At 37.7% G+C, this 14,479-nt stretch overlaps 1 protein-coding gene and 1 long non-coding RNA gene across 8 annotated transcripts in view; one reads left to right on the top strand and one right to left on the bottom strand.

The window, feature by feature from the left end:
* Window positions 1-14,479, bottom strand: part of LOC110384162 (polypyrimidine tract-binding protein 1) — a 348,419-nt gene that overhangs the window by 123,551 nt on the left and 210,389 nt on the right. The gene's annotated exons all lie outside the window — the stretch shown is intronic.
* LOC126054244 (uncharacterized) lies at window positions 1,623-7,770 on the top strand. Its single transcript, XR_010276377.1, has 2 exons — window positions 1,623-2,704; window positions 7,311-7,770. It is a non-coding gene; the product is annotated as an uncharacterized LOC126054244 (long non-coding RNA).

Genomic DNA, 14,479 nt, shown 5'->3' with positions numbered 1-14,479 from the left:
CGCATGCGCCGAGCATCACAATGTGGCACTGTGATGTCATGTGCGAAATGTGGCGGCGGTGCCTTTGATTACTGGCGAAGGAAATTTTAATTTATTTAACGGCACATACTTACTTGGGAATAGTTTTAAATTATACTGCCAGTATAGGTAACATTTTTGAACCGTTTTGAAAAAACAATGGTCAGTATTTTTTATTAATTTGAATACCAAATTTTTATTGATAAAAATAACACAAAAAAACTGACTTCAAAAATCAACAACTATTTCCCAGAAAAGACTAACGCGATTGATTCCGAAAAATTACGCAACCACGCAACCCAAGCCTAAAATGTGTTTGCACAACGGATTCCAATAACTCCCAGTACCAAGTACTCAGAACATACTAACATACGTAGTAATTTAGCAGTATTTAAATAGTCGCTTTCAAAAATAAATTTCTTAGCAGATACGAGTGCTGTGATTTACTATGATAGCTATCGGCGAGTGAGAGAAAACAGGCGCCGAACGAGCCGTTTGAACGGGCGCGCATTTTATATTGTACTTTAACAAGCTAAGAACATCTTAGTGTTTAAATTAAATATTCGTTTACATGAAGGTCTTTTGGTGTAGGTTCCTATTTTCGATTGTATTTCAAGCCACATTTTTTTGCAACTTTCCCAGGAGTGTATTTTTAGAAACGTTTTTCTTCCTAAAAGCTTCCCAGGTTTTAATTAATAAGGAAAATCGGCAGTTTACCGCACTGTTACTATTTTTATAGCAAATAAATAAAACAACTACGCCTATTTAAAGCCAGTAAAATACTCGTCTTACCGGTAAGCAAGTTTATAAACAAAAAAAACGTCCGTAGAAGCAGTCATATCTGCGCGCGGCGTAAGTCGCACGACTCGACGGAAATGTGTAAGTTAATGGTGCATCACTAGAGTCATTAAGCCCTACATTATTGCTGAATGGCGCTCCGAGTGGCACATACATTTCGTATTCGATGCTCCCGAGCTAAGGCTGAGCTTAGACATCCAAGCAATGGGCGTTATTTTGATTTTATTTTTGGAATTGACTATACTTCAAAAACAAACGTATACAAAATCGGGATTTTTTTATGTCCACGAAATTGACTTTATATGTCAAAAGAGACCAAAACATGCGCACAGTCCAAGGAAATCTACTTCTTGACTTATCTTCACACTTCACAATAAAAAAATCCAATAACCATATTTACGTATTTTTCCCTGCATTAGCCACACAACAACACCCACATCACAGCCTTGTATTTTTCATATTATTCCAATGATTTATTCACAAATGACATCCACTTAACGCGTCCGAGCTTGAACTGAACATAGAAATTATGAGAATCATACAAAAGGGGTGATATTGTACTAAGTTATTCAGGTAATGTTCCATGATAAATGACCACGGTAATTGTCGAAAACACTCCGCGTGATTAGCTCCTGTCGATAAATCTTTGAATATTTTAGTTTACTCAAATAAAAAAGGCGCGGTGATTTAATTTCTTTGTAAAATAATGTCTGGTCAATGCCGGTTTTAATTGTTGTATGTGAAAATTGTTATTTATGTTCATAGGTAGAGTTTTCCACGGGAAGGACACAGTAAGACAGAATGGACATGTTGTTCGGAAACCTCTAGAACATAGGAACGACGTCGATGGAGGCGCCACCGGCGATGGCATCGGAGGGGGGACAGCGCGGCGCGGGGGGCAGCCACGTACGAGGATCGCGGGCCGCTCACACACCTTACCGATCAGCTGTGAAAATTGTACGCGTCGCGCGCCGTTTAATTATATAATTTGTTACAAATCATCCGTTGGAATAAACCAGTACCTATATTTCGGAAACAGCCTCAGTCATTTCTACAGCCCAAGAATTCTCCCTAACAAAGTGGTCCTTCGCAAGAAAGAAAAAACAACGGAGGCAGGCGTGCAGTGACGCGTGCGTGGCGATTTTGCAGCGCAGGAAAAAACCAACGTGGCGCACACGTCTCCAAGAAATATATCGACGAGAACGGATAACTGTGGCTACGGATCGGTAAATAGTGTGTCGTTCCAATTAATCATTGCCCTTTATCACTTCTTAAATTCTTCCCGCTTTGTTGGCCATTTAAATCTGTTCCATTTTTTTTCCCCATATTTATTAGTCATCGCATTCATTTCGTTGCACATATTTCAAGCCTGGTTATCGCTCAAGCCTATTATTGTAGGTGCATCGCTGCATAATTAGTAGCAGGCAAAATAAGAAACCTGTTTACACGGATACGTGTTAGCTTGACCGCTAATTCACTCAAGGTCAACATCTGTCGCTTTGCAATTTATTCAACGCAGTGCTTGCTCATTAGTTACGAATTAACGTAATTATTATTTATTTGAATAATGGACTCTAAACTTAAAGAATTAGTTAAGAAACGTGCAAGCTGTAAAGCTAAACTTACGCTTTTCAGCAATTATTTAAATGTAGTCCTTTCTTGTTCACGATTAAGTGATTTACAAGTAACAGAACTGGAAACCCGACTTGATAAAATGGATTTATTATACAATGACTATGATAAAATACAGGGGGATATCGAGCTGCTGATGGAGGACTCCGCCGAGGCATTGGCTGATCGCGAAGCCTTTCAAAACCAATACTTCTCCTTGGTGTCATCGGCGCGCGAGGTGCGACGTCAGCATAGCGAGCGAAGAGCCAGCGTGTTGGTGAGTTCCGTACAAGCTTCAGATAATAATGACGCCACACAGTCGAAACATAGTGTTGTGAAATTACCACAGATTAGTTTACCACATTTTGATGGAAGCTATCAGCATTGGCTCGAGTTTAGAGACACGTTTGATTCTCTTATACACAAGAACACATTGTTGGATGACATAAGTAAATTTCATTATCTGAGGTCCTCGTTAAAGGGTGCTGCTGCCTTAATTATTAGAAGCTTGGATTTTAATTCTGGTAACTACAGCATCGCCTGGGATTTATTGACGAAACGTTACAATAATAATCGTCTTTTGGTAAATAATCATGTTCAATCGTTATTTAATGTCGATCAAATAGAAAAGGAGTCCAGTAAAGCAGTACGTCATTTAGTCGATAGTACTACAAAAAATCTCAGAGCTTTAACAATTTTAGGACAACCGACGCAGCACTGGGACACCTTAATTATTTATATAATGGCTCACAAATTAGATACTAAAACTTACGTTCATTGGGAAGAATTTAGAAATACGTTATCCGAGGCACCTACATTGTCTAAATTTTTAACTTTTTTAAATAACAGGGCAGACTTGTTGGAATCAGTTGAGGACTCTGAAGCTATTAAAACAAGACCTCAAACAATAAATCAAATAAGCAAAAAAGTTTTGCCATAACATCAACTGATAATAATAATATTTCAAATAAGGTTTCGAGCTCAAATTGTCCAATGTGCAAACAAAGTCATGTTTTATTTAAGTGTGATAGTTTTCGAAAACTGACGTCAGATGTTCGTAATCAGAAGGCTAAAGAATACAAGGTTTGTCTTAACTGTTTAAACCCGGGCCATTCCGAACAAAATGCAAATTGTGGGCTCGGTGCAAGTATTGTAAGGCAAAACATAATACACTGTTACACGTAGACAAAGACAGTGAGCCGACTACCAGTAGTCAAATAACAGATAATGTTACTTTAACTGCCAAAGCTATACAGAATACTACTTCGTCCACCGTATTGCTTTCCACAGCGAGGGTGAAGGTGCGCGACAGCAGCGGCCGCAGCCACGTAGCGAGGGTGCTGCTGGACAACGGCAGTACCGCAAACTTTATAACTGAGGAGCTGTGTGGTAAGCTGGGTTCACTTAAACGTAACGTAAACTCCAGAATAACGGGTATTAACCAGCAAACTTGTAAAAGCACACAGTCTTGTTCCTTAACCTTAGAATCTTACTCGGGTAAATTTAAAACAACAATTGATTGTTTAGTATTACCAGAGATAACCAAATCATTACCATCGACATTAATTGATATAAGTACTATTCCACTTCCATCAGGCATCTGTCTAGCTGACCCTCACTATTATAAACCGTCGAGCGTAGACATTTTACTAGGTGCTGAACAGTTCTGGAATATTTTAGGTACTAACACAATAAATCTAGGCAAATGTCAACCTAGGTTATACGAATCTAAATTAGGATGGCTTATTTCTGGGTTTATTGCGCAACCTAGTCCATCCCGTGACCAACCAGTGTGTAATTTTGTGCAGGAAATAAAACCTGAACTCACTCGGTTTTGGGAACTAGATTCAATATCAGAAAAACATTCGTTGTCAGCCGAGGAACGTGCATGTGAGGAACATTTTTTACGCACTACTACTCGTGGCGAAGACGGGCGTTTTATTGTTAAAATGCCATTTAAACAGTCACCAGATGTTTTAGGTGACTCATACCAAATGGCGAAAGTTCGATTTCTTTCGCTCGAACGTAGGTTTGAACGTGATCCCTTATTCAAAGGTAGGTATATCGATTTTATGCACGAGTACTTGCAATTAGGGCATATGTCTGAAGTTAGTAACTCAAATGATAACATAAGTTACTATTTACCACATCACGGTGTTACGCGCGAGCAAAGTACTACAACTAAATTAAGAGTTGTCTTTGACGCGTCAGCTGTGACGACTTCAGGTATTTCTTTAAATCACCTACAAATGATCGGTCCGACTGTACAGGACGATCTTTATTCTATTTTACTTCGTTTTCGAAAACATAGATACGTTGTATCAGGAGATGTAGAGAAAATGTATAGAGCTATAGATTTAAATAAATCTCAACGCTCTTTACAAAAAATCCTATTTAGATTTAATCAACATGAACCGCTTAAAACCTTTGTTCTTAATACAGTTACTTATGGCACCGCTTCGGCACCATACTTAGCGACAAAGGCACTCGTAAGTCTCGCTTCACAGGCGTCTAATGATGACGTAAAGCAAGCTATACAACGGGACATGTACGTTGATGATTATTTGGGAGGCAGTGACACTGAGTCAGCAACCATACTGTTATGCAAGGAGGTGAGTTCGATTTTAGCATCAGCTCAATTCAAATTAAGAAAATGGCAATCTAATAGCCCACAAGTGATGAAGGCTATGTTGTCATCCCTTGATCAGAATGATAATAACATTCTGGATTTAAATCGTAATCAATCTCATAACACTGCTAAAGTATTGGGCTTAAACTGGGTTCGCGATTTAGATCAGTTAACTTTTTCTATAAATCTACCTCCAACTAATAAAATAACTAAACGTTACATTTTATCTTGCATTAGTCAAATCTTTGACCCATTAGGGCTAGTAGGGCCGTGTGTCGTATTGGCAAAGATAACAATGCAAAAATTATGGTTAGAAAAATGTTCGTGGGACGAACCGGTTTCTCGTGACACTCAAGAATGTTGGTCGTCATTCGTCACTACGTTATCGTGTTTGAATAATTTAAACATACCACGGCATGCATTTAGTGTTAATCATAAAATAATTGAGTTGCACATTTTTACAGATGCATCCGAGTGTGCCTATGGGGCATGTGTGTACGTTCGTTGCCTAAATAATGATGATACTATAACCGTTCACCTTTTAACTTCGAAAAATAAGGTAGCTCCCATTAAACATACAACCATACCCCGTCTTGAACTGTGCGGGGCCTTGTTGGGAGCAAGACTGAGTGCAAAGGTAGTAGACTCACTAACTATTAAAATAAATAAGTGTTATTATTGGTGTGATTCGACGATAGTTCTCTGTTGGTTATCTGCATCGCCGAATAAATTAAAGCCTTTTGTTCGTAACCGTGTCAGTGAGATACAAGAAAGTACCGGGAAAATTCTTGGAGATACGTGTCGTCGAAAGAGAACCCGGCCGACTTCATATCTCGCGGGCTGAGGGCCGATCAAATCGGCACCTGTAAATTGTGGTGGTCGGGCCCAGAGTTTTTAAAATTAGGCGAAGATCGTTGGCCTAAAATGCCAAATACGGGTTCTAATTCCGACATACCTGAATTTAAAGTTCATTTAGTAGATAACTGTCAATCAACTCAATCAGTTATCAGTCGTTTGATTAGTAATAAATCTAACATAAACAAATTAAAACGTATTTTCGCTTATGTACTTAGGTTCATTTTTAATTTAAAAAATCCTAACAGCAGGTTGTGTGGTCATTTATCCTGTGATGAATTAAATGAAGCATTTACTGTTATGTTACGTTTTAGTCAAATGGAAATGTTTTCTGACGAATACAAAACACTTAGTTTAAAAAGGCCACTATCCAGCAAAAATAGGCTTGCTTCACTGTCTCCATTTATGGATGATCGAGGTGTAATTCGCGTAGGTGGCAGGTTAGATAACGCTAACTACAGTTACGACACAAAACATCCAATATTGCTAGATAGTAAACATCACATTACGAAAATATTATTTCGTTGTGAACATCTTAAGCTTATGCATGCAGGGCCACAACTTCTTTTATCACACATTCGTCAAACTTACTGGCCTTTAGGAGGTAGAAATTTATCTAAAGGTACATTCAGAGAATGTGTCAAATGTTTCAGATTTAGGTGTCAAGCGGTGCAACCAGTCATGGGTCAGCTACCACGCACGAGGACACAGCTTGAATTTCCGTTTTATAATTGTAGTGTCGACTACGCCGGACCAATGCTGATAGCTGACCGTAAAGGCAGAGGTGCCAGACTCATTAAATCCTATATCTGTGTGTTCGTCTGTTTGGCAGTAAAGGCTGTTCATCTGGAGCTTGTGACGGATCTCACCAAAGACGCCTATCTTGCCGCGTTAAAGAGATTCGTTGCTCGTCGGGGTAAACCACACAGTATCCTCTCTGATAACGGCACAGCTTTTGTGGGCGTATTTAATGAGCTTGCACAATTCTTGGCTAATTCAAATTTAGAAACCTATTTTGCACAAGAAGCGATAAAGTTTAGCTTTACTCCTCCTTATAGTCCACATTTTAATGGTATAACAGAGGCCGCCGTTAAGTCTACAAAAAGACACTTAAAAACCATTGTTCATTCTTCTCATCTAACATATGAGGAGATGAACACATACCTAGTCCAAATTGAGGCTATATTAAATTCCCGTCCCCTTGTTGCTCTTTCTTCGTCTCCTGACGACCTTACCGCTCTCACTCCTTCGCACTTTTAATTGGACGACCGCTAATATCCGTTTCTCAGCCGCAGGTACACTCCGTCAACATCACTCGATTGGACCGCTACAAAGAATTGAGCATCTACGGCAACACTTTTGGAACCGATTCAGTCATGAATATGTTGTCATGTTGCAGCAGAGAACCAGATGGCATGCGTCCACAGGCGAAATTAAGCTGAATCAGTTAGTTCTGATCAGAGAAAACGCAACCACCACTACATTGGCTATTAGGCCGTATCGTCAAGGTGTTTCCTGGTGCTGACGGCATCACGAGGGTGGCGGAAATCAAAACCAAGAAGGGCAACATCACAAGGGCCTTCAACAACATATGTCCTTTACCTATTGAAGACGATGTTTCAACCCGGGCAGGATGTTCGGAAACCTCTAGAACATAGGAACGACGTCGATGGAGGCGCCACCGGCGATGGCATCGGAGGGGGGACAGCGCGGCGCGGGGGGCAGCCACGTACGAGGATCGCGGGCCGCTCACACACCTTACCGATCAGCTGTGAAAATTGTACGCGTCGCGCGCCGTTTAATTATATAATTTGTTACAAATCATCCGTTGGAATAAACCAGTACCTATATTTCGGAAACAGCCTCAGTCATTTCTACAGCCCAAGAATTCTCCCTAACACATGTTATGTCAAAATGTTTTCCACAGGAAAATATTTCTCAATCGGATACTTGGTTAACGTAGGTAATAATTATTCAAAGTTCGTCTTACCAAGATAGGCTGTAAAACTTCGATGTTATTTTTCGAAGCGAAGTCAACATTCGATATAGACTAAAATAAATGTTCCGACACGAAAAGTATTACTTCGTACACAGACCGAGTAAGTCGCTCATACGTTCGCTTAAATTTTGATTTCCCTTACCGCAGGCGAATATAAACTGAGCCTACATTTTTAAGATTCAATCCCACACCTATTCACGCACGGCTTCACTGCAGAATGCAATTTACAATAAATTATGTAGATATTAATAAGCTGTAGGTTAAGGGTTGGAAATAATGGGCGGGCCATTCATCGTTCGATAAATTGCTATGGAGACATACTGTAGTCAGATTACGTGCTTCAATATCCGGAACAAGCCGACGAACGGGCTTGGGGCTGTTCTATTAAACGTATGTTTTTTTAATGCATTTTGAAATGGGAATGCGTAGATAAAAGGAAGCGTTGATGTGTTTTGTTTATGCTTTTCGGACAGATCGAAAATGTATGATCGATTCTTTTAATCGATTCTCGTGTAATTGACTATCTTGTAAAACAATGATTTGTATTTGGTTTGTAAATATTTTTGTGGAATATTCTAGTCGTGAACTTCTCCTATAAACGCAAACGCCAATGACCGCTATTCCACTCTAAATTTCTTCCACACAGGAAGTCTAAAACGTGTAGAAAAATTCGAGTGTTTCCATTCAATTGGCGGGTGATCGCTCGACCGTTGGGTATGGATACGTGAAAAAAATTTCAAACGCATTTCGTGCGGTTATGAGCATTTCCTCAAACGTAACAGACATACATCCCGATAAGGAAATAGACACGATTTACGAATGTGACTGCAAAAAATATATTTGTATCGCTCGTGGAATGGTTTCTTTCCTTATGAAGCCAATACGATTTGGAATTATCTGTCGAAGTATTGAGCTCGTCTTAAGGCGTTTGTATTATTGATTTCGAGTGTTTTGTTGAAACGTTTCGTAACGTTTGCGGAAAGGTTTTTTGCTTTTACGTAAACTTATAAAATATTAAGACAAAGTAATGAAGTGCTTCCGCGACTTTTCCTGCAGTTAGCTTTACAAATCCTTCAACATACAGACTAGATTCTAACTTTGGTAGAATTATAAGAATGGTAAATATGTATGTTTTTAAGTAATTGTTATAAACGTGTTAGCAATGAAGTGACCATTTACTTCAGTAATAATGCGATTTACAAAATCAGTATTCATCGCATCAAAACTTTGTAAGGACTGATAATAATAATACCGTTTTATTGTCTGCTCACTGACGTAATTTTAGGGATTCTGTAGTTGAAACCTAATTAAGATAAAACAGTTTCAACCATCAACGTTGTAATGTCGAAATAAGTAATTACAATTTGTCTGAGCCCCTAATTTCGAGTTAGACAAATCTTAGCCTAACTTGTCACAGAATCTGATAAATGTAATTCAAATAAAAGTAATAGGGTGCAAAGTTTAACAAGAAAAACAAAAACTGTGATATGAAATCTTATTCTGTGATCTATCTCCGAGCTAATAACACGTATCCCGTAATACCGTCGCCGTCCAACTTCGCAATACAAACATTGGAGAAATCCGAATATCTATTTAACGTTCCCTCCTCAGGCGTTAACAGATTAACGCCAATATTATCCATCGAACGCGACTGCAGACGGTCGAGTCAAACCTTAACACTTAATCCTTACTAAACACTATTACAATAGACCACGTAAATTTATTCAGTGTGGATCGCTAATAAAACGGATAAACTTTCATCGTCATACACAATGGCGTAAGCGATCGAACACCGCACTCGGTTAACAACTCTATCGATATTGGAATAGGTGTTACATTCGATAAGGGTAGGCCCAAATCTGCGGTGTCGGTGCAAACTGAGATACGTAGTTGATTGACAGAAGTCACGCTGTACATTGTATTAGAGGGATTGGAGCAAACTTAAACTGTCAGCCTCGTTACCAACTTGAATGGGTCGGAGGAAACTGGTGCGTCTTTGATCTTCATAACAGCTAATTAATTGGGTAAGGAAAGCTTAACCGAATGTATTGACGGGCCTAAGCCTCTAAGAATCGCTGTTTAAACAATTTAAGGGACCGAGATTGTTTAATGATAAACTTCCAGTGAGAATTTTTGGGCAACGGGTCAATAGAGGAAGTCGGTCGGAACATACAATTTTATGTTTTAATTGTATCGGAAAAGTGAAATGGTGTTTTTTTTTAAATATCAATTCGTATTCTGGTTTCCAATTATTTTAAATATAACTGGAGCGATGGAAGACAGATAAAAGGCATTTTACATGATTTAAATAACTGAAAGTTTTTTTTTACGTCATTATTTTACTCGTCGTGTTTTTGTACGAAAATATTGTCTCAGTGAGTAAAAATTTTGGTAGAATAATTTGACATTCCGCCTACCAATTAGACTTTTCTGTTATTTCATTTAGATCAACGACCTATCTGGAACCTAGAAAAAATAAATTCTAGTGTAAGCAGTTTGGGCTTGGCTAGAAATATAATTGGACTCTTCAATTAAGATTATAAGTACCGAGTTTCAACGATAAAAAGCGACTATTTTGCAAATGGAACAGTTCCTATTATTTGTTTTGAAATCGGAGATTATTTTGATTGTTTCCTAGTAATCCGCTTCAATATAAAAACTAAAATCCGGATAACGAGCGTTGCTTTGTAAATCATATTTTATCACCAATATCGCTGATAGTAAAATGTACAAACAAAACGTTTTGTCCACTCTCTAAATTAAAAACCAAGTATGGCGATCAGAAGTTTTTTATCACGATATTTTTTATACCAACGTAGGATTTCTTCATTTTAATTCATTCAATAGGTTTCACAGTCTCTGGCGTAAGTCGATTGAAGACCACATAATGCTTATCATTCGCTGAAAAAAAAACAAGAATTTTCGTAACTGCAACTGAGACGCACGCATTTTCCGCTACTATTCAAATAGGTACGCATTTACTAAAGAGGTTCATTTATGTATAGATACCTACCATACATCATTTGGAGATCGTTTTCTTGCTATCACAGTTAGGTATAAGTATCTCCTTTCTCTGACGACCAGACCAAGCTACCAATTGTCATAATATTTTTATCCACTAAGCAATCAGAAGGCAACTTAAATAGGTGCAAGTATCAACAAAACTATAAAACCATATATACACAAATAATTTGGTACGCAGCACACACATGACGGTATTACAGACAGGTGTTCAGCTCGGAATGTGCTCGTAAAACCAACTCTATATGGATTTATTATTTAAAGTGCTCTACACCTATTGTTGGCATCGCGTATTTATATTGAGGCAGGTCGCAAATAGGTGCTCGGTTTTATTTCGACTTTTATTTTACGAAGGCTGCGGATACTGCAATTTGGAGAAGCTTAAAGTGCATCTTTAATTTGAGTATCAACCAAACAAAAAAAACTTCTCAATGCATCTAGAATCAATACAATTAATGCTAGTGTTACTGGGACAATTTGTTTTCGGACTAGAAACTACCTATTACAGGTAGATACGTATAACGTATTAACTTGTTAATAGCCTCTTACAGTTCGTGGGAACGACACTTTGTCGATCAATATAAATAATGTCTTCTTCCATTTGAGAGTTGTTATGTCAATTCATTCATTCTGAGCTAAGTACATCTGGCTCTCGACGCGGTAAAGTTTCCAGAGACATTACACCAAAATAGCGCAAAAATGGTTGTACGTTCATACCTCTCGATTAAATCAAACGCCGCGTTTACCGAAATTAATTTAGATAATCGTTTATGCGTGAAATTTAATAGGTAATTAACGTTTCTAAATGTAACCATGTAATGTCGACCGGGGTCCGTTAAGCCCCGCGCCGTCTATTACCTAACCAAACAATTGGCGGGTTCCGATAGGTAACTTGCAAGCACGCTAATATTCCGCAAAGAACTTTACGATTAGTATTAGGGTTAAGTGTCTTAAACTTGATTACCCTTATCTTGGTTTAAAGATTGTTTATAGCAATGGATAATAAACGATGTTTGTGGACATTCGTTATTTTAATGGTATCTTGTTTATCGACGGTTGCCGTGTTTACGGGTAAACCCGCAAATGTATGCCGTAATTAAACCGTCATTTATTAGTTACATTTACACATTATGTACTCTATTTAAAACCGTGGTTTTTGCGTAATAATTACAAAATGCCAAACCCTGAATCCAACACAATGATGACTCAACTCTACTTAAATCTACAGAGTACATGGGAGTTCTTTGCAGTCGATACAAAAGACTTTCAGCCACGTGGATGCTTTCGCAAAAGGAAGATTATTTTAGGTAAATAGAAGGCAAATTAGTAGCAGTAGCTACACTGTCCCATCTGTTGTCTGCTTATTTTGCGGTACAGGTCTCGAGGATTTAAGTTTGTTGTAGTGTGTTTAAACAAAGCTTACTCAACACGGTATCTCTGGTACCTGCAACTTGTGTACCGATTTATGTACTCGCTACTTAATTCTTAGTGTTCGCAACACTTGGGTCTAAGTGAAAATTATTTGTGTCACGTACTAGTGTTGGCTTTATAAAGTTATAGAGTGCTTACTATGTGAAGAGGGTGTGTGTACAACCGTTTTAGTGTAAGCTACTCTGTTTTGTTGTATTTATTTTGAATATTTTGATATTGTTGTACAAATAAGCAATAAAAGCAATATTATTTTAAATTAACCTACCGATATACAAGTTCGTAGAAAAGCTATTTAAATGGATATCAACAGTAAATCTACTTTACCTAGGTCATAACAGTAATAATCGATACAACCATTGGCTTGTCACTTGACAACAATGTTTTCTTTTTTCTTTCCCACTACCATAATTACGTATAGCGCAGCAAAAAATAATTCCAGCTATCAATTAGCATACCAACGCGTTGAACACAAAGGCTGTATCTACCCAGCTGAAACATTAATCAATTGATAACAAGCGTACCGAACAAAATGTTACAGAAAATAAAATCAATAGTTTTTATGTATTCGGTCACCCTTTATCATAGTATTTTATCATTTCTGCGTGTCCTACCTTGATAACGTGCGTAATACTTGATTAATAAATGACTTGACCGAAATATTAACACGCTCAATTTATTTGTCAACAAACGGAATCTGCAGTGGGAGGGTTAATCTTAAAGGTTGGTATTCAAAACACGCGATTGATCTCGAAGGATAATTCTATTCATGATTTTAGTTTGCCGGAATATTTGCTTTAAATTGAAAAGCTATGCAGTGAAGGGTTTGTTTTCATAGAAATATTGTTTGTTATTTTACAGCCTGTTTGTGATTAGCTAGCGAATTAGTTTGTTTTATATTAATTAAATAGCAATCGTTTTGCTGTGAGCTTTATTACCATTTTCCAAGAATGAATTAGCAATTAAATCAGATTAATTCTAATTATAGTACCTTTTACTTAGAATCAAGAATTGCATAAAACGTGATGGCGCTAACACGGTTTCATTTAGAATTTTAGAAGATAAACTTTTCTAAGCTCCATGAAAAAACAGCAATTTTACAAAAAAAAAAGTTTTAATAACCGTCGTTAATGTAGGAACAAATTTAAATATACGTTTATTTGTTCTGTTTAGAGGCGCATAGCTGACCTTAAAAGCTCGCACAAAATTTTGCCATTGCGGGGATTCTTAATGTACGTTTACTGACTTTATATTCGCCAAAGTGAAAATAAGGGTTAAAACCGTAAGTCGGGAAGACAAAAATTACCAAAAATATAAATTGAAATTAATGATCAAGGTAACAGGCTCAATCTAACCAAACAAACGTACATTTTCAGCCTCAATCTAATATAGCGAACGTAATAATCTAAAATGCATGCAAAAAAAATAGCAAACAGCAAAAAACGAGCCATTCATTACAAAACCCATATTTATATTGAACCACTGAAATACTCATGAAAATAGTAACGGGCAATCGTTAAAAACTATCGATAGAAAAAACGTATTGTCAGTAATCAACACCTGTGACAATTAATGGCGGGTTCAGTCGGCGCCACTTTCATTACTCGACCGATATACTCGCTGTATGAATTGTTGTTCGTTTGTTTGTGCACATTTAGTGATGGGGGTGGCCTCGCTTTATGGAGTTGCGCTGTGTGAAATTTATTTTATTTGCACAGCGATAAGGGTATTGTTTTTTGAGTTGCCTTTGATGTTTATTAATTTTAACTCGTCTCAATGTTCAAGAGAATGATTTTAATTTACATCAAGTTGTACAGTAATTAGAATCGGTGCCAATTAGTCAGTCAACACTTCCTTACATCAATAGCATTTACATCTATCGGTAGGTCCTATGATTATCGATTAACTACACCATTATATGTAACGACAGGTACGATCTGAAGTCAACACGAGTCACAATCGATTAGACATCGAGCAATTAGATCACTAAGTTTAGTTCCCTTGCGGGCCCGTAGTAACAATGCCAACTGTAATTGAAGATCGTGAGACGTGCACACAGAACGACTATTTGCGTTCATTATAACGTAAACAGACTTCTCCAGCCTTTTAGGGAGAACTGA

The sequence above is a fragment of the Helicoverpa armigera genome, chromosome 4 (genome assembly GCF_030705265.1).
Source record: "Helicoverpa armigera isolate CAAS_96S chromosome 4, ASM3070526v1, whole genome shotgun sequence".
Taxonomy (NCBI): domain Eukaryota; kingdom Metazoa; phylum Arthropoda; class Insecta; order Lepidoptera; family Noctuidae; genus Helicoverpa; species Helicoverpa armigera.
This window is presented reverse-complemented; position numbering and strand designations above follow the sequence as displayed.